Genomic DNA, 22,857 nt, shown 5'->3' with positions numbered 1-22,857 from the left:
ACAAGTATGATATTGATGTGTGTTTTTGTATGTTAAGTATGTGTACGTACAGGTATGATATATATGTACGTACAGGTATAATATATGTGTACGTACACGTATAATATATGTGTACGTACGTTAATTGAACACCACTCTCTGGTTCAGGGTGCAGTAGAAGGTAGCTTAAATCTGAAGAAGAGGTCAAAGTTTAACTAGAATCATTTTTTCTGGCCGATTCCTGCCTACAAGTCTAAAGCATATCTTGGCACACGTGCCAAACAGGTGGTATACACAACTCTCCCTGACTTACAACGGAAGATACGTGGTCTATTTATCGCATAAGGATAAATATTCAATCATCTGTTTATCATTTAGGATATAAGGATTTTATCCTGAGGGATAAAACAGCTTAGCGTTGAAATGTTTCTAACGCATACAGCTGGAAGAATATTGATTTTTCTTTTACTGTCTAGCCTACGTCTGGCTCGTTACGTGATGATGAACATAGACAATGTGGAGTTATGTCCCTTTGAAAGCTTAGTTACAGATTAATTAGCAGTTCAGCTCCTATCAAGCACACACTACATTGCTGGTTAGTATTACATAGCTATCCATTCTCTGCCAACTGCTGAATAAACCGCGTTAGAACGATTTTAATCAATTAATAACAACTAATTAATCTCATAAAAGTACTGATCCGGACCCAAAATTCACGAATATTCATTAATTTCTCGAAATGTGTTTTTCATATGAATTGCGTTCCCGTGTGCAAACAAGGTATTTTCTCTAATTTCCCTGTGTGTAAGATAGGACTGTTCTAGATAAAAAAGGGGTGTAGGAAATTTGTATCTTTACACCCAGTTTCACGTGAAGTGACGTCACGAATTTGGAACTCTCCGATGCCGCAATGCGGAAAAGGCGACGTGACGAAATTAAAACCTTTTACGATATATTTACCATACACGTTAGAAAGATGCGATTAATTTTTCGGCGCAAGCAGTGTTGGCAAATATGGGATATGCTTAATTGGCTGGCTTATTCGTTTTCTTCTAAAAAGCTCAGGGGAAAAATGATATTTTCAAAATGGTGGCCAGTCCAAACGCATTTCCATGGTTTCTTGGCTCATTCTGGTGGTTTGAATGAGAGAAAAATACCTCAGTGAGAAATCGTGTCGGGGTGAGAAATCGTGCCGTAACATTAGTCAATAATAAATTTATTCAATTCTGGCAAAAACTAAATAATTTTGCCTAAAACAGAACATAGTGCAGTAATTGCATCTCCAAGAAACTTACCCAATCAGAACATTGCGGTTTATGACGTCAGCACATTTTGCATTAGCTGATTGTTTTTAAGTTACACAATATAGCCTGAACAAATTCTAGCTTTCGGAAAATGGCAAAACTAAATTACAGTCGATATACAAACTGCACGTTTATCTGACCAATTGTGTGTCGCAGGACAAGCTTGTACGCCACTGGATCACCTGGTTTTACTTTCGGTATTTATCAGGTTATCTGTTTGTCTGTATGCATGGTGTTTATCTGTTTCGGACCAGTGTTTCTGAGATCCCCCAAACGTGCTGTTGTTATTTATTCCCGCCAGCGTTTGGTGTGTATAGTACTCTCATAGTAGCAATACATGTGCCTTGTAACGTGTGTAACGTCAGGGTAATGTCATATATTAGCCACCTTGTATATAAATAAACATACATCTCTGTAACCAATTGAAACGATTTGCACACCATTCGTATCACACACATCGGTCAATGGTGAATGATATATAAACACTGGGTCGTTTGGGGTCACGTGAAAGAGCAAACATACTGTTGTAAATGTACATGACTATCTGGCCAGCAAGATATGGCGTAATGTATAGTCACTTGAGAGGTACGTATTCGAAAACCTGTCCAATGCTTCGATCAGGCTCTTCGTGTCATTCGGAACACATCGCCCCGATTACAGTTCCTTCCATCGTTAGAGATGACCGGTTCGACCAAGGTGTTCCGAATGTAAGATGACCGAATCGGCCGAAGTTTTCCGAATGATCTTTGTGTTTTTTTTTCTAACCATTTCCACTCTGAAACATGACCTGCGACTGATCAAAGGTAAGCCCGGCGCCAATAACTACTGTAGAAGATCACCCTTGAACACACATTTGAACGCCTCCAATTCAAAGGTTGGAATAGTTCATTATTAAGTATTAGGGGTGAATGAACTAACACGTTCAGTTCATTCACTAATCTCTCTGGACAGAACCCCCAAAGAAACATCAAACAGCAATGCACTTCGGTCACACTCATATCACCAATAATACATTACAAAGGTCGTAGTACAAGTTACAGGCATGATCATACAGCATATCCGACTATGGTGAAAACAATTACAAAAAGCCTTTTCTGTATGATGTTGCACTTAACTGGCCTCATTTGTCCCGTTATCGAAATGATTTAGACCACACATCACGATAGATTGACTTATTTTACACTTTAACGATCCCTGTTCTGTATATCCCACTGCAGACTAAACACTCCAAGAACTCCAGTACCGTAAATCTCCTATTTAGAACAACTGTCCCCTTACTTTGTAATTTTCTTATTCAAAGTAACCTCACCTTAATTTGCTTTTGATATATGTGTAGTTCGACTGGGCTAGTGAGCTACCATTTTAAGATAGCTTCGTTGTCCAGAGCGGCAGTTCCTGGATCAGAAGTTGCGGGGTTCGTATTGTCTGTCCCCTTACATTTTCACCCTCTGACCACTGTTGCTGACTTGTTTATTTTTATTTATTTCATCTAACATATTTTTCATAAAATTCATAATGGTATGCTTTTCTTTTTAGCAATGACTTACCAATGCTATATCATTGTCGGTAAAAAATCGGAAAATAAGCCTGATCGAGGGAACCAAGATTTTGCTATGTCTCGGAATCTTTCACATGGCAATACGGACCGCATAGATACATCAAGTCACAAAACAAACCCAGTCAAACACACTTCTTCATTACCGCGGAACTGATAACTTAAGCGATAGAAATACATGCTCCGACCTCCTTTCATGCATCTGAAGTTATGGAATCGCTAACGGTAAGGGGTGTTATTTTTTTTTGCGGACTAATAACCTAAAAATATAAATCTCCGGAATTGACGAGTTACTGTTATTATTAAAGAAACGTATATTTAATCATAAATCCATGCATTATAAACGTTATTTTTTTTAAATATGGGACGAATATTTAGAATCACGAATGCGAAAAACACATTGCATCTGTTAAAGTTACAATTCAGAACCACAGGGACCTGATAATTTGTTACAGCTACAGATTATTTGGATCTAAACTAAGGTGTTCAGAGTAATTTTACATGTTTTAAGGGTTTATATCGACTTTCGGTAAAAAATATATATGATCATTTGGGGTGGTATTTTTACCGAAAGTCGATCTAAATCTCTAAAACATGTAAAATTACTCTGAACACCTTAGTACAGGTCCAAATATTGATGAAACAAATTATCAGGTCCCTGTGTTCAGAACAAACACCAGATAAAGTCGCGAACGCGAAATGCTATCAGGAACACGTATGGTCATTGAACCCAGGGACCACGGTGGCAAAGTGGTTAAGGCGTCTGACATTCTGCTACCACTAGCCCTCCACCACTGGGTCGCGGGTTCGAGGCCTACATTGGGCAGTCACCAGGTACTGTCCGTAAGGTCGGTGGTTTTTCTCCAGGAACTCCGGCGTTCCTCTTCCACCATAACATGGCATGTCCTTAAATGACCATAGCTGTTAATATGACGTAAAACACAAACAAACCAAACCATTGAACCTACTGTACCCTGACTGAGACACTTCGGTATTTTGACTAATATTTGGGAATAAACGATCAATATCAGCAGAAAAGTATATATACGCAGTTCAAATAGTTTAGAGTCAAATGGGGTTCTGATTAAATTTCTTCTCCAAACGAGCATTAGTTTTGATAAAATGGCCTTTTGAAAATGATATCCAAATAAATAGCGTCGCAAATCAGGAAAGTTTTGTTTTGATATTTCCTTACTTTAAATTGTCAATGAAACGATAATCAGCAGCCAATAAATCTTATACACACGTAATTGTTCATTTAAGTATCATTAAATGAAATCTGCATACATGAAAATACTTCTTTGCATTGTATGACAGTTTCTTTGACCGTTTTCCCCCTATGTGTTCCCGTTTTGGCTGATGTCCTGTTTTGGGTACAGTGACGTTAGTCACGAAACTGAATGGAAATTTACAGGTTTATTCTTTTCTAGATCCCAAGGTTCCTTAAATTTATTAATATAAGTTAAATTACAAAACATAAATTCCGTCTCTTGTCTTACAAAACACTACCGAATAAATCTAATGACGTCTTTTAATATTACAAATCACGAAATGTGGCAATTTGGTTACCATTTTTTAATTATTTACTCCGAAATCGTTTGTGCTCTGTTCGGGGTGAGGCAGGGTACAACAGCTACAATTTCGTTAAGAAATGTGTTCGATTTGTTGACTTATAATAAATACAATAAACTTTACACAGTTTATGCAGGAGCACACATCACCTTGTTTACAATTTAAACTTGACATCCCGAAGCAACCGAATACATTTTTAATGTAGTTCATGTCCAGAATACGTATCAAAATATGACACCATATGTTTCGACCTTTATCTTTGTAATGTATGCATGTTGTTGAAGTGTGTAGCTCACGAAAGACCCAGAACGAACAGGGACCTGATAGCCAATTAGTTCCGGAAAGACCCAAAACGAACCATCGAGACCTGATAACCAATTAGATGATGAAAGACCCAAAACGAACCATCGGGACCTGATAACCAATTATATCACGAAAGACCCAAAACGAACAACAGGGACCTGATAACCAATTAGATCACGAAAGACCCAAAACGAACCACAGAGACCTAATAATCAATTAGATGACGAAAGACCCAAAACGAACAACAGGGACCTGATAACTAATTAGATCACGAAAGACCCAAAACGAACCACAGGGACCTGATAACCAATTAGATGATGAAAGACCAAAAACGAACAACAGGGACCTGATAACCAATTAGATCACGAAAGACCCCAAACGAGCAACAGGGACACGAGGACCAATTACATGTAGCTCAGGAAAAACACAGAAAACACAGGGACCTGAAAACCAATTACCTCACAAGAGACATAGAACACACAGGGACATGAGCACCAATTACCTGATAAGAGACCAAAACGCACAGGGACATGGGAACCAATTAGTTCACACGGATATAGAACACATGGACCTGAGAATCGATTACATGATTCGTTGCATATATTTGAATCTATCCTGATGTGTAGGAAGTATCATTTGTGGTTTAAAGGGTTAAGGACAACACGCGCTTAAATGCTATCCCTATCAAAAATCACCCCTGGTGAGCTATCCCTTCTATAAAGTGACCGCCGTTTTCTCGTCCCCATATAGAACAGTTTACGATGTAGAATTACTCTATTAAGTGTCTTTGTTAGCTTACATTGTACCACTATTGAGAATTCACTTACGTGTTGTCTCTCAATGCAGAATTTCACCGTATACAAAGAAGGAGGTAAGCTCTTGAAGATTCATGATTTTGCTATTTATTCTACCACTTTCTGCATATTCATGAGGTCGATGTCTCCAACAGGTGAGACTTAATGCTGTCGAGAACAAAATTTCAAATTATTCGTAAAGACTTTAGTGTGTGCCTTATCTTGACGTTAAACCACATTACCATGTAAGTTGTTCCGAACAGCGCAACAAAATTTACCAGCAAAAGAGAAGTTTAGGTGCTCGCAGGAGCGATCTTCTGGTGGACGATATACACAATTTGCGTGGATAAAATCAATCTTTCGAAATGTGCCAAGAATGTTTTGTTTACCCATCAGAAATATGGTTTTGGCATCGAAAACTTTAGGTTGGTGACAATGTTCAAATGCTAGTTTTGTCTTTTCCAATATATATATACCATTATAACATGAGGGTGGTATTTTATCTAGTGTTGATCTAGACGACCCCTAGATCATCTCGTACCACTCCCATATATTCATTAGGATAGGTTCAAAAATGAACGCATTCTGTAACTTATTATCAGGTCCCTATTCTTAAACACGTAAAACCAATGTATGCGAATGACAAAGCATATACTGCATAACTGAAGAGAATAAAAATATTTAAGTAGATGATAAATAGTATACTATTTATATCTTTGAAAGAGAATAGTCGCCTTTAAAAGAATGCTCATCTAATGTCAATTCTTATAAAGGTATAATGATAACAGTGGATAATTATATCAATAATTCATTAAAAAGTATAGGTTTCTGGTTCACATTTGCTTGTGATTGACAGCAGTTAGAGGGAAAGAAATTGGATTTAAAGTAAAACAGTGGCCGTACCTCTTCCTATTAAATTGTGGACGCTGAGGGAAGCAAAATGGTCTGTTCGCATTGAATCATTTGTCATCTAGTAAGCCGGATGTCAAAATAATGTGAGCTGGTGAATTGCTAGGTTTCCGTGTCTAGAAACCAATGTTGTTCCATTTTACGTAAAACAATGCACTTCAACATCTGTTGACATCTTTGTCATATCGTATCTGCTGTTGCGAAGTCATGAAAAGGGCCAAACAGACAAAACCTGGTACATATTTGTGTAACAGAGCCTGGTAATGAGCGATGCCTGTGTCTGTCGATTTGCTATCAGGCCAATGTTCGAAATTGTTCTCAAAACGTTGAAGGTATTTTTGAGGTATATGTTTGATTACGATATAAACCTGATTTGTGAAAAGGTTCATGCATAAAAATAATTTGGTTGTGCTACATGAATCTTTTCACAATCCATGCTTACCAACCCGAAGAAAATGTTAAGAAATTATTTACATCGAAATATGGGCTCCAACTTTATGACGTTGCTATTTAAAAAAATAAATATATAATGGCTTTTGATTGAACAGACGAAGTGAAATATACAGAGACAACCTTAAACTCATTGGTTTTTGTACCCTAACCTTTATCAGGGTCATGGCATGCTTATACTTTGATATTTGATGAGACTACTTGAATAAAGGCAACAGACGATTTGTACATACATTTGAACATAAATATGTTTCATTTCAATAAAGAGAAATAAAATAAAAAAGATCGTGATATCATTTGAAGTTGTTCAACTAAAATATTAGTTTTAGTTAGGTAATTGTAAAAACTGTTTCTCTTTCATTGCATCCTTGTGTTTTGAACTGGACTTCATTCATGCAAAGCTCAGAATTTCTTTGATACGTTTTTGGTTTTCTTTCCAATTGAAAACAAAATCATTCATACGCACAGGCCTTACTTATCAGACAAAGACTTTGTAGCATGGAGCATAGCAACTGGTGCTCTCAACGATGATCGTTGGATACTATTTCTAAACATTTACCTCAGATTGGTAAGTATGGATTAGAAGAAGTTCTTTTTACACAACCAATAAGAGTTTCTATGTGACGTTTCGATAGCTAGTACGATATGTACACTGTCACCTTCATCAGACAGATACGCTTCACTGGTTATTTGTCTAATGAAGATGACAGTGTATACATCGTACTATAGTCATCGGAACGTCACAAAGAAACTCTTATTGGTTGTACCAAAAGAACTTTTTATAACAAGTTGGATACTTTTCTTCTTCTACTGGTCACCTCTAGCCGTAGAGACTTTATTTAGGCTGGACCTGTAGGAACATACATTGTACCTACACTACTCATGGAGTATCCATACTATAGACCTTATATAGGGTAGAGTTAAGGATCGTTACTTAAATGTATATTTATACGTCTCTACTCTATCCACTCTCCATAAGCTGATTCGTTTAAGTTGACTATGTTCCCGCTTTGACCCTGACTACAAAGGCTATGGAGTTAGATTTGTATCAGCCGTGTGATAGTCCGATAACTAAGACATCCCTTTTCAGGCAAAATCCCTCTGCTGTTTCAGGAAATGCAGACTAACGCCCCTGGCAATTTCCGTAACTTCCTAACGGAATCATAGGCCCGAACAGATGAGAAGTTGCATTTGCGGAGCTTGTACTTACACGACCACATCTAGTTGCTATCGATTCGGAGACAACTTATCAGGTGATGTTGAAAAGAAAGGTATGGTTCTTGATAAGGGTTCGGTAATTGTGGATTTCCCTAAAGCCCACACATAACTGTTTACTCCACGTAATACTCTTTCACTTATATTAGATAAGACATTTTGACATCATTAAAATGTAATAGGGAAGCATGTAAAACCGTCTTGTTTTATTGGCTAATTGAGATATTCAGACCTTCAAAGAGGTCAAGCAAGGGTGTATTTTTGATAGTTAAGACATTATGGTAATACAAGTATTTGCTAATCATAAATATGATTGTCGGTGTAGGGCCGTTGCCATACATTTATTGCTTATTTTTATAAAAAAAAAACCACATCTAGTTCCTCCATTGATGAATCATCGGACTTCTCCAAACGAAAATGTTATATGCCTAACCACTGAACCACAAACACCGTTTTGTGGACGTGATACCACAAATGTATTCTCTAACTCACACGTTAGTGTCTGTTGTCAATCGTATGTTTGGACAGCTGTTCACGTCCCAAAATGGAAGTGTTGAGATTCGGACCTGATAGAAGCATGTTACGGTAAATGTTCGTTTAATGCTGGTATCAGTTCACGTTACCTCTGTGTCAGCCATCTGTATGATGACGTCATTCGAAGTATCATCAATCACTTTCCTGTAATTGCTACACCCAGTTACCCCTAGTATCGTTGGATCTCTGGGATCACATCAAAACATGCAGACGCCAATTTGTGTAAAGTATGATCAGCTTTGTGACAAATGAACGTAAATATTTTATCTGATATATTTTGCTTTTGATATTAAAATGTATCATATATAAATGACACATGTAGAAATTCAATATCTGTATAGAATACAAATAGATATAAAAATATTAACAAATTCTAAAGATAATTTAGTTCATCAATGTATTATTTTCCAAAAAAAAGAAAAACAATCAGTCTGTCATCAGTCGCCAGAAGTATACACTGTATCATAGGCAAATCTCGAGCTCAAAAATTGCCGTCCAGAAGTACGACTCGAACAATAAATACAATACAAAAATCAATATACGCGAGGTATGAAAATGGTGTAGCATTTTGTGATTTAAAATAATGTTTTACCTGAATATCGTTTTTTGTATTGTCACCAACATAAGTGAGCTCCTGGTGTCAGTTCCCATTTTTTAAAATACTTGTACAAAATCTTTTTTTTTTTTATTTGTTCGAAATATTGCGTGAACAAATATGACCTTTATAATGGGTACTGTTTATTGCATATCCATACTTTTCGGGGAAATTCCTATGAAATCGTTCATAATTTCGCTCTTTAATTTATCGCTATATGAATAATTCTTAAGTGAAATGTATTTAAAAGCATTGAAAAAACACTTACCTTGTTTTTGACGGTATAACCCAAGACGGTATATTTCAATTACGCACTCGATCTGGAAGTATTTCTAATGAAGATACAGTGTTTGCTACTGACTTTTATATACTATCTGCGTATTCGGGATATAGTGTCTTCTTCGAGGTGTTAGAGTCTACTGAAACGTAACGAAATATACCGGAAATCGACGAAGATCGTCTGGCTGTGCTTGATGGAAAAGACCCGAGTAAGTTGTTCTATTTCAAGAAACACTCGGGCTCGTTCGGCAATCACGGCAGAAGCCGGAAAAGCCCGAGCCGTAGAGAGTTGACCGAATTCCAATGAAACACACGAAAAACACACCCTGTCATCATTAATTATCGAGAAACATGTTTATCAACATCTAGTCGAGAAACAAGTTCATCGCAATAGAGTAAGTATATGAACGGCACGCAAGTACGATGGCCGATATGGACCGGCAGAAAAGTATCATGACTTCACATAAATCTGGCCGGCAGTTTTCTCGGATAATTTTTTTTCTTTTCTTTTGATTTTGTTCAACGTCCTATTAACAGCTAAGGTCATTTAAGGACGGCATCCCCTGTGTGCTAGATGCATGCGTGTAGTGTATGTGCGTATATTTTGGGAGGCTGCGATATGTTCGTGTTCGTCTCCTTGTGATAGCGCGGAACTGATGCCGACTTTATAGTGCTACCTCACTGAAACATACTGCCGAAGACGCCCAGCAGGACGCCACACCCGGTCACATTATACTGACAACGGGCGAACCAGTCGTCCCACTCCTAATTTGCTGAGCGTTAAGCAGGAGTATAAACTACCATTTTTAAAGACTTTGGTATGTCTCGACCAGGGGACAGAACCCAAAGCCTTCCTCACAGGGGCGAACGCTCAACAAATGGCCAAAAGTGAGGCATTGTCAAGGGAGACATTAGAAAGAAGAAAGTTATACAGAAAGGCGAGAAGAGATAAGATCCCAAACTTAGTTGCCTCTTACGATCATGCAATTGGGGGCAGCAGGTACAATTCTCACGCACTACCTGCAGGGTCAAAGAAAATTTGTCCGGCAGAAATGTATCATGACTTCTGCCCGGCAGTGTTTTTGGAGAGAAAAAATGTCCGACAGAAAGGTACTTTGCAATATATCATCTCAGGAAACTAAACAGAACACGAAAAACGATCCCAAAATTAATTACCCTTACCTTTAAGCGGTCTGAGTAAATGGTAGGCTAGCGGACACCATTATAACACACGTGTGGAACAGCCCAACAACATAACTATAAACGTGTCTCAATTCCTTAGCATGTATCATTTAAGCAGTATTATCATCGGTAATATGTGCATGTCATTGATATTCAATTTTTATGTACTTTATGCGTCTTTTACCTGTAGTATGATTTATGATTAATTAATCATGAAGACTAGATATAAGAAAAAAAAACTCGTTTAGTTTCAGAACTGTTGATATTTGGTCTGCCAAATGGTCTTGATGGACTGCCTAATGGTCTGCCCGAATATGTCATGAATTCAACAACTATAAGAGACTTCGAAATCAAATTAGATAAACATTGGCAAAACCTAGAGTATAAGTACAGTCGTGTTGCTAGTTACAGACAGATATCTGAAAGGGACAAATGACATCATTTATATGTAACATTATGATATATGGTTATAGAGGCAGACAGTGCCTGTGTCCATTACTTATCCTGTTAAAATGACGAAAATCATCTGATGATCGTCCTAATGTATCGAAATGAGCACATCATAATGTCTCCCAGTAATATTGATAGATTCTCTTTGAAGGGCATTCATTCTGGTAACTGATTATGAAGACAGAGGGAATCAGATTAAATTACCGCTTGTGGATGATGGCGAATTTGCTCTTATTGGTTTGCGTTAGTATTGTTTTAAAATCATTGTATTCCTCCCATTGTTTTGACATCCGGATTAAGTCGACTAGTAAATGCGGGAGAAATATTGACATTTTTACAATGTTACACCTAATAAAATATGCAATCACACTTTAGTATCTATACCTTAACCCTTAACCCGTACTGAGCTCTGAAAACCAGTTGTTATGTTTATTCTGGACATATTTTTCTCTGAGAAAACTGCCGGGCAGATTTATGTGTAGTCATGATACATTTCTGCCGGCCCATATCGGCCATCGTAAGTAAGAGTGTGACAACACATTTTCATCAGCAAAGATTTTACAAAAACATTATAGAGTTTGGTGGAAATGACATTTATAGCGACCAAGCTATGAAAAATGATTCTTTCTGATTATGCTATCTTATTGAGTTTAATACCTACCGTTTTCATCGACGTAATTCAAGAACGCCTTTGACCACGGAAGGGACTTAATTTCTGTCTTCATCCATGACAGATTGGTATAGAACACAATATAAATCATTTAATCATAATAAATAAAGAATGTCTTTGTAACATTTCCAAAAAAAAAATCAAAACATTCGTTGACTTCTCCTTACTTTGATGTAGGTACTATATTTGTCTCCATATATGTCTTTAAAATACTGATGACACTAAACTAGATTTTCCCTCAATCCTGGCGTTTCATTATTAGAACTTCATATCAAGTTCATCGTGATAAAATGATTAAATGAGAAATTGTAGAAAACGGTATAGTGGTATAGGAATAGAAATGTATGTCTACATGTGTTATACATGTAAGCATCCGCCTTATGATCACGTGTATACAAAACTAGATCAATGTGCTGGGCGAAAAGATGGCATATATATTGGAATCGGGAAGTACCAATGCGCGTCAGTGTTTCCCAACTCTTTACGCTACATATGCCCTGCTTAAGGTCATGAAAGCTTGTAGAATTTTAAAGCCATCTCTCTCCGCGGATAGTCTCCAGCATGGAATGTGTACATTTACTTATCGTCTGCTCGCCAATGCTCCGTTGCTAAGGAACCTATTGCAGTCAATGTCACTATCATAGACAGTATGAACATCTATGGAAAGCCAACAGGATCAAGATTTTTTATAGTTCTCCATTCTACAATAAGATGCTGTTTCTACAAATATTTGTTGATATAATGGCAAAATATAGAAATTTATATTATTGAAAAGCTTTGTTTTATATTTTAGTTTCTCACTGGTTGAAAGAAATAGGAAATTTCCATTTGAAGTTAGCCAGGATTCGGCTCAAAGAGAAAGATTTACATATCAGTAACTATCATTGAATGCATTCACGAAAAGTTTTTTTCTTTTTTCTTTTTCATTAATAGTCATAACAGACAGAGTTCGTTGAAGGAAGTCAGGTTTAATTAAATATGACTTGCATGACTAATGAGTTTTTCTCTCTGGTATTTGCATTTGCATATCAATAATCAACACATTCAGCTTTGTACCATAAGTGAAGAAATCTGTTAAAGAAGTATTTCTATTTATCATGTTTGTCTTACACGAGGTAGTGCATCTTTTTTATTTGATAAGAAAAAACTCCAGAAACTCTGTTTCTTTTCCAAATTGACAAATCATCTTATTCGATCATTCAAATAAACATGATATACAACAGAATGTCATTGTGAAACCCCTTTTCATGTACATGTATCAGTAAAATATGTTATCATGTCGGATGATTAAAACATCATCGACAATAATCATTTTAAAGAATAAGAAATAAGAAAGGGCCAGTTCATATATTTGACTACTGTTAAATGACATATTGGCCCTTTAAAATTCCCCTTTCCTACACTGTACATGTGAAATTTGAAAATGAGTCGAGTACATGTTTCATAAAACTTGGCAGGTCTAAGAATGCCTCCTTGATGAATGCCCTTATATCGCAAAGGGGACAACTGTTTTGAATTAAAAGATCTACCTGATTCATTAGTGACATTTGTTTACCGTGCTGGTGTATGTTTGACAGATTTATGTATTTATTACATAGCTAAAGATTGTTATCAATCTGGCCGACGCGAGTTAAATTGAGAACTTTATCGTTGTTTTTATCTGCCAAATATAGGAGAGATTTTTTGGAATGGTCTACACCAACTCACAATCTGGTGTCCTATAAAGTTTGCAATATTTTATAAGTTGATAGATAAGAAACAAAATTCTATTGGAGGTCTCTATATGGCTGATGTCCTTAAAACACATATCGACTTTATCTGTACCTTTAGGTACGTATACCCATAACCTTTTTCTCTCTAAGGTATTTAGGTTATCACTACCCCCATTGCATTACGTTGATATTATTTATGATGCATGTACTTTATTATGAATCGGCCCTGACAAAAAAAACGACTTAAGGTATAAATAATTTTACTAGAAGTAACAAGATAACGGTACTAATCACAGGAACATCGTAATATTTGACACATTTATGATACAGTTGCGTATTTAATACTTTCATAGTTTCCGACAAAACACGTTAAAACAAATTAGCTGATGTATTGATTCTAGAGTCGAATTGCTAACAAAAATGAAGGTTTATATAGCTAATATATAAACATTTAAGCCACCGTTCACATTGATTGAATCAAACATTATCAGTACCAGTTGAAAGGATCAATTATGATAAATGTAACCCTAACCCCTAACCCTTTTGTTTGTTTTTGATTGTTTGCAAGCGATATCATGAAGTTTTATTTTGTACGGCGTTCAGTTAACTTTTCCTACCTTTTTAGATAATAAAGGTATATTTTAAAACACAATGTCAGCATATTCAATGACAAGTCGAATGGTTGAACAAAATAATAAATTATTATCAAGTGTATTATTCAATTTTCTCAAATTAAGCCGCTTTGAAGAGGTCTCTAACTTATATGGTTTACATAAACATTCTATGGTGGGTTAGAAGAGAACACTAGTTTGTTATGGTTGCTGACTTCTGCAAATGTGTTGCCACTTATAATTTCTATATTGCCTAATACTTAAAATCCTTAGGACTTATCAACGAATACTGTACATTCAGTTTTTAATAATAAAGGAAACTTAAACAGTCTTCGTCGATTATCGCATGATAGAGAAGACTGATTTGATATATTTTTCTCCATAGTTTGTTTGTTTGGTTTGTTTGTGGTTTACGTCCTATTAACAGCTATGATCATCTAAGGACGTGCCAGGTTCTGGTGGTGGAGGAAAGCAGGAGTTCCCGTTGAAAAACCACAGACCTACGGCCAGTACCTGGTCCTCCATAGTTCGAGTCGTTAGCAACTATATAGAGAGATGGATAATTTGGCACAAAATGTTACATTACAGCGCAGATTGATTACAATCTTCATAAATATTAGAAATATAAGGGGGTGAAGAAATGAGCCCTGAGTCACAGCTGCATATTTATTATATTTTCAGCCAAATATTTCGTCGATATTTGCATGACAGAAAAGACTGTTTTGTTAATTTTACTCTATATTTTGGGTCGTTAACTTTTATATAGAATGATAAATAATTTGCAGATAAAATTAATAATATAATTGATAAAAGGGGATGAAGAATTGAACCCTACTTAACACCAGCATGATTATTAATATATTTTCTTTAGCGATGAGTCTTCGATTTCCCATCCAAACTATATTTTTGTTTGTTTGTTAAAAAGCTTTCAAAACATTTCCGCGTATTTATTACATGTTATTCTTACAAGAAAGCTAATGCTTAAATCACTTCGATTACCAAAAAAGTGTGAAAAAAGGATTGAAAAACAAATTCTACTACAGTATAAAATGTTCCGTAGGCCATGATCACAATTTTACAATTTAGAAATTAGTCTCAATATTTAGGATTTTAAGAAAACAATAGATATAAATCATTTAACGAATTGATCACTTACAATTTTGACCCTGTTTGCTCTCCATAGACCGGTACGGCACATTCACACGTAACACGTTACGTTTGCTGACACCGTTTGTATAAACACGTCTAGCATGTTTACGTTACAGACAGACATAGTTCTGGCCTCGCCAGCTGTACTAGTCGGGTCTCACTTGTCAAGAACGATTATCCTATTTCCCCTCTTGTCAAGTAAATATCGTGTTATCTGAAGAAAAGAAACAGCATCCCCCAATTAAAGCACCTTAACACAGAAATAGCTAGAATTAATTCAAGAAGAATTTAAACAGACGAAGATAGGAATCGATCTGGTATCCCTAAACCGAATTGGAGAAATATGCACCCCGTTAAAACGTTTAGGCCTTGGATATTTGAACTTGTGTATTAAACTAAAAGTTGGTTTTGTAGTATTTTGTTTCCAACTTTTTCTTACTATCCCTTTTTCATGTGATATATGGCGCCATGGTGTATATTTTTACTGCCGGTGGCTCGCTGACACCAGCTGAAGCCGGTTAGCACTTGTAATGCTGATAAATCAACATTCTGTCACGTCTACGATTGTTCTGGAAGGCCATCGGATGACTTCCTGACAAAACAACACTTAAGATATTCAAACAAACATTCTCAAGGACTAAGTTTAGAAAAGGTATTGATTCATACAAGTTATTCCAGCACGTTTTCAGGTTTATAGCGGGCTTATTTTTAGGTCAGGGTCAATGTTAACATTTAACTGCACTCTCTTCTTGGTTTGAATGAGAACCGGCTGAAACTCGAAACAGTGTTGAGGTTGTTTAATAGGTAATGACCTTTTCAATTCTACAGAAATAAAACAATACACATCAGTCATTGATATGGTCAATTTGGCGCGTAATTACTGTTGTCTGCTTGAACATTCATAAAAATATATCCGTGATGTTTGCTTAAGTAAAGTCTATTTTCAACGGCAGAATAAATGTCGTCATGTACATACGCAATAGCCAACATACAAACTCAACTTAACAATAAAACGTAGCTATTATAACACATGACAATGTCGATGGGTACGTTTAGGTCGGTTTATTTATCTTGATACTTGTATTAAGGTATTAAGGTAAGGAATATCAAATAGGACATAAAGGTGGGTATATTTATCATGGTACTTTTAGCATGTAGGTAGGTACGTTTAGGTGAAAAGGTTTAGGCTGGTGCAGGTGGAAACGATTAGGCGGCTACGTCAAGATGACTATACATGAACGTTCAGGTCGGTACATTTATCTGGGTTTGGTATTTAAGGTGAGTACGTCACGGTGACCCGTACGTCAGATGTGTACGTCTCGTAATGCACTATATACCTAACATAAAACGTTAAAGTGGGGAGATTTAACCAATCGGAACACCTCAGCCGAATCATTTCTTTCATCAAATCTCTTTGCATTCGGAACACTTCGGTCGATTCACTCATATTTGATGGAAGGAACAATTAGGAACACCTCTCGCCGATTTCAGTTCCTATCCAAGATGACCGAATCGATAGAGGTGTTCCGAATGGGAAGGAACTGAAGAAATGGGTGAGGTGTTCCGAAAATAATTGTTAATGAAAGGTCATGAAATCGGAGTGATGACTTCCGAAAGGAGACTTAACACGGTGTTAGTAAACGTTTAAAAGGTTGCTTTCCTTACCTTTGAGCAATTTGAAGCCGTAATCTCGAAGAATTACCTTTGTCAAAATAAAGTTATTTATATTGATAAAGACGGTCGATTATCTGTCGGTTGAGTAGAGTGTAAAAGACAGACTACAAAGACGAATGATGGGTCCTTTAATTATACCTTCTGAGTAAAGAAAATACGTGTACCGTAGGTAATTATATGATCAGGAAACACAAAACGACAAGTAATGATCAGTTCTGGATGGACACAGATTTATTAGGCCTACTCACTGTGGTATTCAGCTCTGGGTGGATATAGACGCATTACTCTTACAGCGGAATGGATTAGAGTCTAACATTTCCCTTTTAAAAATTGAATGATTGATTTTAAAAACAGGTAATGCTTGGTTTAGCGTACAGATCATTTCCAGATAAGAAGTGACAGATGGCCTTGCTAGGTTAAAATGTAGCAATCATGTTTGTTTAACTCAAAAGAAACCATTCAATCAGTCTGAACTGATATTTTTCTATAATAAAGGGTATAAAGTAGGTTTGTCACCTCTAATTAGATGCATAGTTTATTAGTGTAGATTTTACATGTATAGGATAACCACTCATTGAGTATCCTAAGTCTTTCAGGTGAAGTTAACGTGTTTGTCTCTGCACTTTTTTATTTGATCTCCTAATCAATTACGACGAACACTAATTGGTTCCAACAAATAAAGTCATAAAAGACTTTTTAAAGTTTACATTTCATCATTCAAATCTTAAAGCCAAGATACTGTCACTAATTGGCCGGTGAAGCTTTATGAAGCTCAAGGTAAACGTGCATTATTGTCCGTCGCCCTTTTGAACCCATGGCGTTGCAACGATATACTGTCTAATGATCAGGACTGCCTGGCATGCCGTGTTAGTGATAGCAATCAGTTATGCTTTTGACAGGGATACGTCATGCAATTACAAGTCACTAAATTGACAAAAGGGCATGCATTCCAACGTGTATATATACAAATGTATAAGTCTTTCTGTGTAATCTGTGTGTAACGTAGAAGCACGTGTTATATAAAAGATACATGTATATCTCTTCTTTTTAGTTAATTAAATCAAGTGTCTACCATAAGGATAACACAGAAAAAATCCCGATTTGCGGCCAGTACCTTGAGAATGCCTCACATATGACTCGAATCCGCGACCCCGTGGTGGAGGGGTCGAAAACGGTCATACGTTATGTAGTTGTATATACGTTTACAACCTACAAATAGCTGTAACCACGATTTTTAAGCTAATTAATAAATACATTTATGCTCCTTCAACTCAAAGATAACCCAACAGCAAATTGAAGTTGAAAATGGCCACCGAAGGTGACATTTAAAGCCTTATATAACCTGAACTATTAAAAATTGTTATAATGCACATAGGTTCATTATCAACGATGATTTTAATAAACTATTGTTTTAATGCATTTTCACAGGATACGCGTACATAATGTATTTACAAGACAACTTAAAACAAGACTGTTAAATATAATTTATATACAACCCGTTTATAATTGCGAAACAATAACTACTATTTCCCTGAACGAAAACGTAGGCACAATTAATGTAATCATTAGACTTGATAATGATAATGAAGGACATCATTTATTATCAGAATGAGTGAAGCGCTCAATTGACAAAATTCAAATTCATTATTTTTCGGTAGAAATGGATTAAATGAATTAATCAGATACACCTGACCTGTAGACAGGTAATGTAGCCGGGTCAACTCTACACTGGTTTATGGCAGAATAACCAATACTGTGCACGTGATTCCATTTTACTTGTTTATTTGATATCACAAAGAAGACCCCTATCAATCCGGCAGGGGTCAATCCGGCAGGGGTCTTAATGACAATACTAACAACGGCTTGTCGTCTATATGTTCAATTCATTTTATGATATTGCTGCACTATTCAATTAATGTATATAGGTTGTACAAGAGCGTGTTACATGTACGTCAGGTACTCTTCATGTCAGGTGCAGGAATCCCAGTAAAACTCACGGGTACACGAACGAACACGCAATCACGTGACAAGACACGTGAAAGAGCTCAGATGGACATGTGAACTGCACAAACAGGTTTGACAAGTACATGTATTAAAATAGATAGCGCTAGAGATACATTATATAAAAGTACAAAATAATGAATACTAATATTACCACTTTGGTAATATATAGAAAGTCTGAAAGATTTTAATCAAACTATATTTAAACAAAATACTCACTGCCACAATAACATGGAACACCTGTAGAAATGGATTAGCTTAAATAGCCAGTTACACATGTAGAAATAAATTAGCAAAAATAAAACCAGTTATACCTGTAAACGTTTACGCTGTATTATTCACGGCAGGCGGCCGCAAAAAGGTCACCGCAGCTGATGAAAGCAGGTGAACACACGTACATGTAATTCCGTTTATTTTTAAAATAGGACCGTCAATGTGGCATCCTGAAATCTGCCGCTTTATAGCGTAATATGTGAGGAGGAAGGTTAACGTTCGACGATGTTGGTCTCCGATAAACTGATATTTAACGGAGGAGATAGTTATTTTAGCATTGCTATCTCACCATTTCTATCGGATTCTCGATAAGGTTTCATTTATTCATTACATAGATCAATTCTTCCATACAACATCTTCTAAATGACAGATTATTATTTATAATTTTCAAAGGGTTTTGATACTGTAAGTATGGAGACTTTACGAGCTCGTCTGTAAAGTATGGATGAAAAGGCATGTACTGGCGTACTGGAAGAAATTAGAGGAAGGCTTAGCGCTAAGGAGTAAGACAGAAAGGAAATCAATTGACCAGTTCAGGACTACGCGATGATAACGTAACTTCTATATGTTTAACAGTCTATATGATGTAGTTTAATTAGTTACGTTAATACATGAAGCTCAGGTCAGGAGAGAAACATTCCGGAATTTTCAGGATTATACAGACAAAAGGCTTTTTGGCAAAAGTGCCATCATTCAACTCATTAAACAACCTGACAGTGATATGGTAAGACCTTGCAAGCGGCAACGTATGCGTAACACACAATTTGAATGATGAAACACTTAACCGTAATCACATTCCAAAGCACACCCGGAAGATGCTGGTTGACAGTTGAGGAGACCAGTACAAGATGTCAAGAAATTGAAAAAGGGAAAGTACAGAATGTACTATTTCACCAATACTGTCCATCACAAGAGTTGATGTTAGTATATAGGCAGTAAAGAGAAAAGCTCGTGGACCTACAAAAGAGTTGGCCGGATGGGTCTTGTCTCCTTGAAGGAGACGACATTGCAATGTAGTTAAAACTTCTCAAACCACGATGTATATATGAGGAATGGTTGACTCAGTCATTAGTTTGAGGTATAGGTCAAGGAGGAACACCGCAAACCACCAAGCAGTAGTATGTGATGACAGCACCATCAAGTGTCCAGAGAAATGGTTAATCACAAACTAGTGCCATCAGGCTAGCATGGCAGCTGCTACTGTTTGAAACATCAACGTCAACAGTAGAAGTGTTCATGAAGATGGTGAATAAATGCAGAAATGTGGAAGCGGCTTGCAGTTCAATACGGTTTCAACAAATTGGTCGGCATGTAAAGCATCTCGGTAGAACTACCATTGAGATCGATACGAGTATGGGAGCACAAAATGCAGACTGGTGATGACGCTGGGGTAATCTAAAGACACAACGATCATCAATGCAGGAATAAAGACAAACACAGACAGGAAAAGACCAGCGAGAACTCTGGTACAGGAAGTAGAAAGTACAATTGTATGCTGCTACTAAGAAATTACGTAGACATGCTTTCCTAGCAAATTTCCTTAAATCGAAGAAAAAATGAATGAAACAAACTAGTATCAGGATGGGATTCCCCAGATAAAGCCACAAGAGATCATCGAGGTACCATGTACATAATCGTTTGGAGAGGTTACAAACTTGGCATTTGAAGGTAGCCCTATACCTGGTCAAAAAGCTTGTATTTCAAGGCATTGTGGAAAAACGCCGAGGCTTGATGACATGGTTATGTAGTCAGAGCAAGCTAAGCACTTCATCGCTTTAGAGTTCATCTCGCAACAGAGGGAGAGAGCTAAATATGATTAGCTGTTGAAAACCTGCAAGAGAGCAGAGGATGGACAATATTGGTTCTTCTGTTGGTTTGCACTCCGTCCGTCTGTTCTTCTGTCCGAGAAGTTTGACCTTAACTTTTGAAAACGTTTGTCCGGGACAGGACACATCTTCTGTACTATTTCACCTGGTGTAACCTCACTGTGACTTATGGTTCCTGACATGCGTTTACTGTTTGTTAAATACAGAAATCATTACCGGTGGGGGAATATGGATTACCTTGTACTACTTTGCCTTGTTGTAATAAATATACTTCTACTTCTCGCGTAACCAAATAATTACTGGCATTTTCATGTGCAAAGAATAACACTTCGAGAGTTTACAAAAATGTAGTCTATATGGACAGATATTTTTGTGTGTAAAATATCACAAAGCGGTGAACTATTTTTGTTGATCGTTACCGACTTGGCTGGGGCGTTCCTTCGTCTCAATCGAAAGAAAACTCGACTGGTAATCTGTGGTCCCGGGTTCGACTCCTAGCAATATCAATTCTTGCATATTTATATAGACTTGCAGGTCCGTTTGATTGAACACTTTGAATAATTCAAGGGTTGAAGTACTTTCGACCTTCATCTTATCTTTACTTACTTCTTACTAAAGTAGCCTGGATTTATTCACGACACAAACGTGACAGTTCAGCATATCACGTCGTTTATGAATAATTCTAACGTGTCCTGATTTTAACAGCTGGAAATAATTTACCGATATGTTTGACATGGTAGACTTGTAGGGTACCAGCTCGAAATTACACCACTTTTTCCTCCAGACTACGAAATGTTCGACAATGTGATTGTCTGAGGGAGGCAAACAAACTGTCTAAAATCTTTAACTCTTTAAGTCTGGTGGAAGGAGAAAGTCGTATAAAAAAATCAGGCGTGCTTTAATATGTATTTGATTACTAGACGTTAGCACAAAATTTGATTTTTTTCCCTCTTCTCACACCGATGCTCCCGAATGTGTATCCTCGCGATGTTATCAAACTACAAGATAAGTTTTTTTCCCTTTGTTACGCAAATAGTTTCGCCTCTAAAGTAACCTAGCGCTCCCAGCAAAGGTCATGTCCGTCTGACCTTTGGAAGAACAAGACGCAACGAACTGTAGTGTATGAAAATAAACGCTGGTCCTCGAAACACTGAAGTGACTGTAGTACCTCTGTGTTACCCTCCTTTTTAGTTTTTTTTTTTTTTTAAATGAGTGCAAAAGGTTTCCTGTTTATTCATTCTTACGGCAGATTTTTATTTACCTTCTTTTGAACAGCAGATCATCATGATCTTTATGTTCAACGATTGTTTTCATACCGTAAATTCTGTCAAACCGCGAGAGATATCGATCCTTTTATGTAACTCGGTGGCCAACAACGAGATTCAACACAGGGACCTGAGAAGTTGTTACAGCTATATTTGGACCTAAACTAAGATGTTCAGAGTAAATGTACTTGTTGTAGGGGTTTAGATCGACTTTCGGTAAAAAAAAAAAGACATCCCCATTAATGTTTATCTTAGTTAATTAAAGGTCCAAATAGCTGTAACAAATTATCAGGTCCCTGTGTCTTTTTAACCCTAGTGACTGTTCTAGCATATCGGGAAAGAACAAATGAATGTATACTAATTTCAGCTAAAAGCACATGAAATTATTGGCATATTTCAACAATTATTCTTCGACTTGATGTCCCTTTTTAAGTTGAAGCTCTAATATCTGGAAGAGATACTGGATACTTATAATAATGTAACTCCATTTCAAACTTTATTAAAATCATTGACTTATTTTTATAATTTTATAGATTTCCTCTTGATGTCGCTTAT

The 22,857-nt window shown here is 36.6% G+C and overlaps 2 protein-coding genes across 2 annotated transcripts in view; one reads left to right on the top strand and one right to left on the bottom strand.

Moving 5' to 3' along the window:
• LOC110452425 (sodium- and chloride-dependent GABA transporter 1-like) overlaps positions 1–9,680 on the bottom strand; it is a 56,250-nt gene extending 46,570 nt beyond the window's left edge. The window contains exon 1 of the mRNA XM_021500938.1: positions 9,479–9,680. The gene's annotated coding sequence lies outside the window, so the exon portion shown is untranslated. The remainder of the gene's footprint in view (positions 1–9,478) is intronic.
• The window catches only part of LOC110452426 (glyoxylate reductase/hydroxypyruvate reductase-like), a 34,485-nt gene continuing 20,425 nt past the window's right edge, over positions 8,798–22,857 (top strand). The window contains exon 1 of the mRNA XM_021500945.1: positions 8,798–8,842. The gene's annotated coding sequence lies outside the window, so the exon portion shown is untranslated. The remainder of the gene's footprint in view (positions 8,843–22,857) is intronic.

The sequence above is a fragment of the Mizuhopecten yessoensis genome, unplaced genomic scaffold (assembly GCF_002113885.1).
Source record: "Mizuhopecten yessoensis strain PY_sf001 unplaced genomic scaffold, ASM211388v2 scaffold6683, whole genome shotgun sequence".
Classification (NCBI taxonomy): Eukaryota; Metazoa; Mollusca; class Bivalvia; order Pectinida; family Pectinidae; genus Mizuhopecten; species Mizuhopecten yessoensis.
Note: the sequence above shows the minus strand (reverse complement) of the source record. Positions and strands in the feature narration are given on the sequence as shown.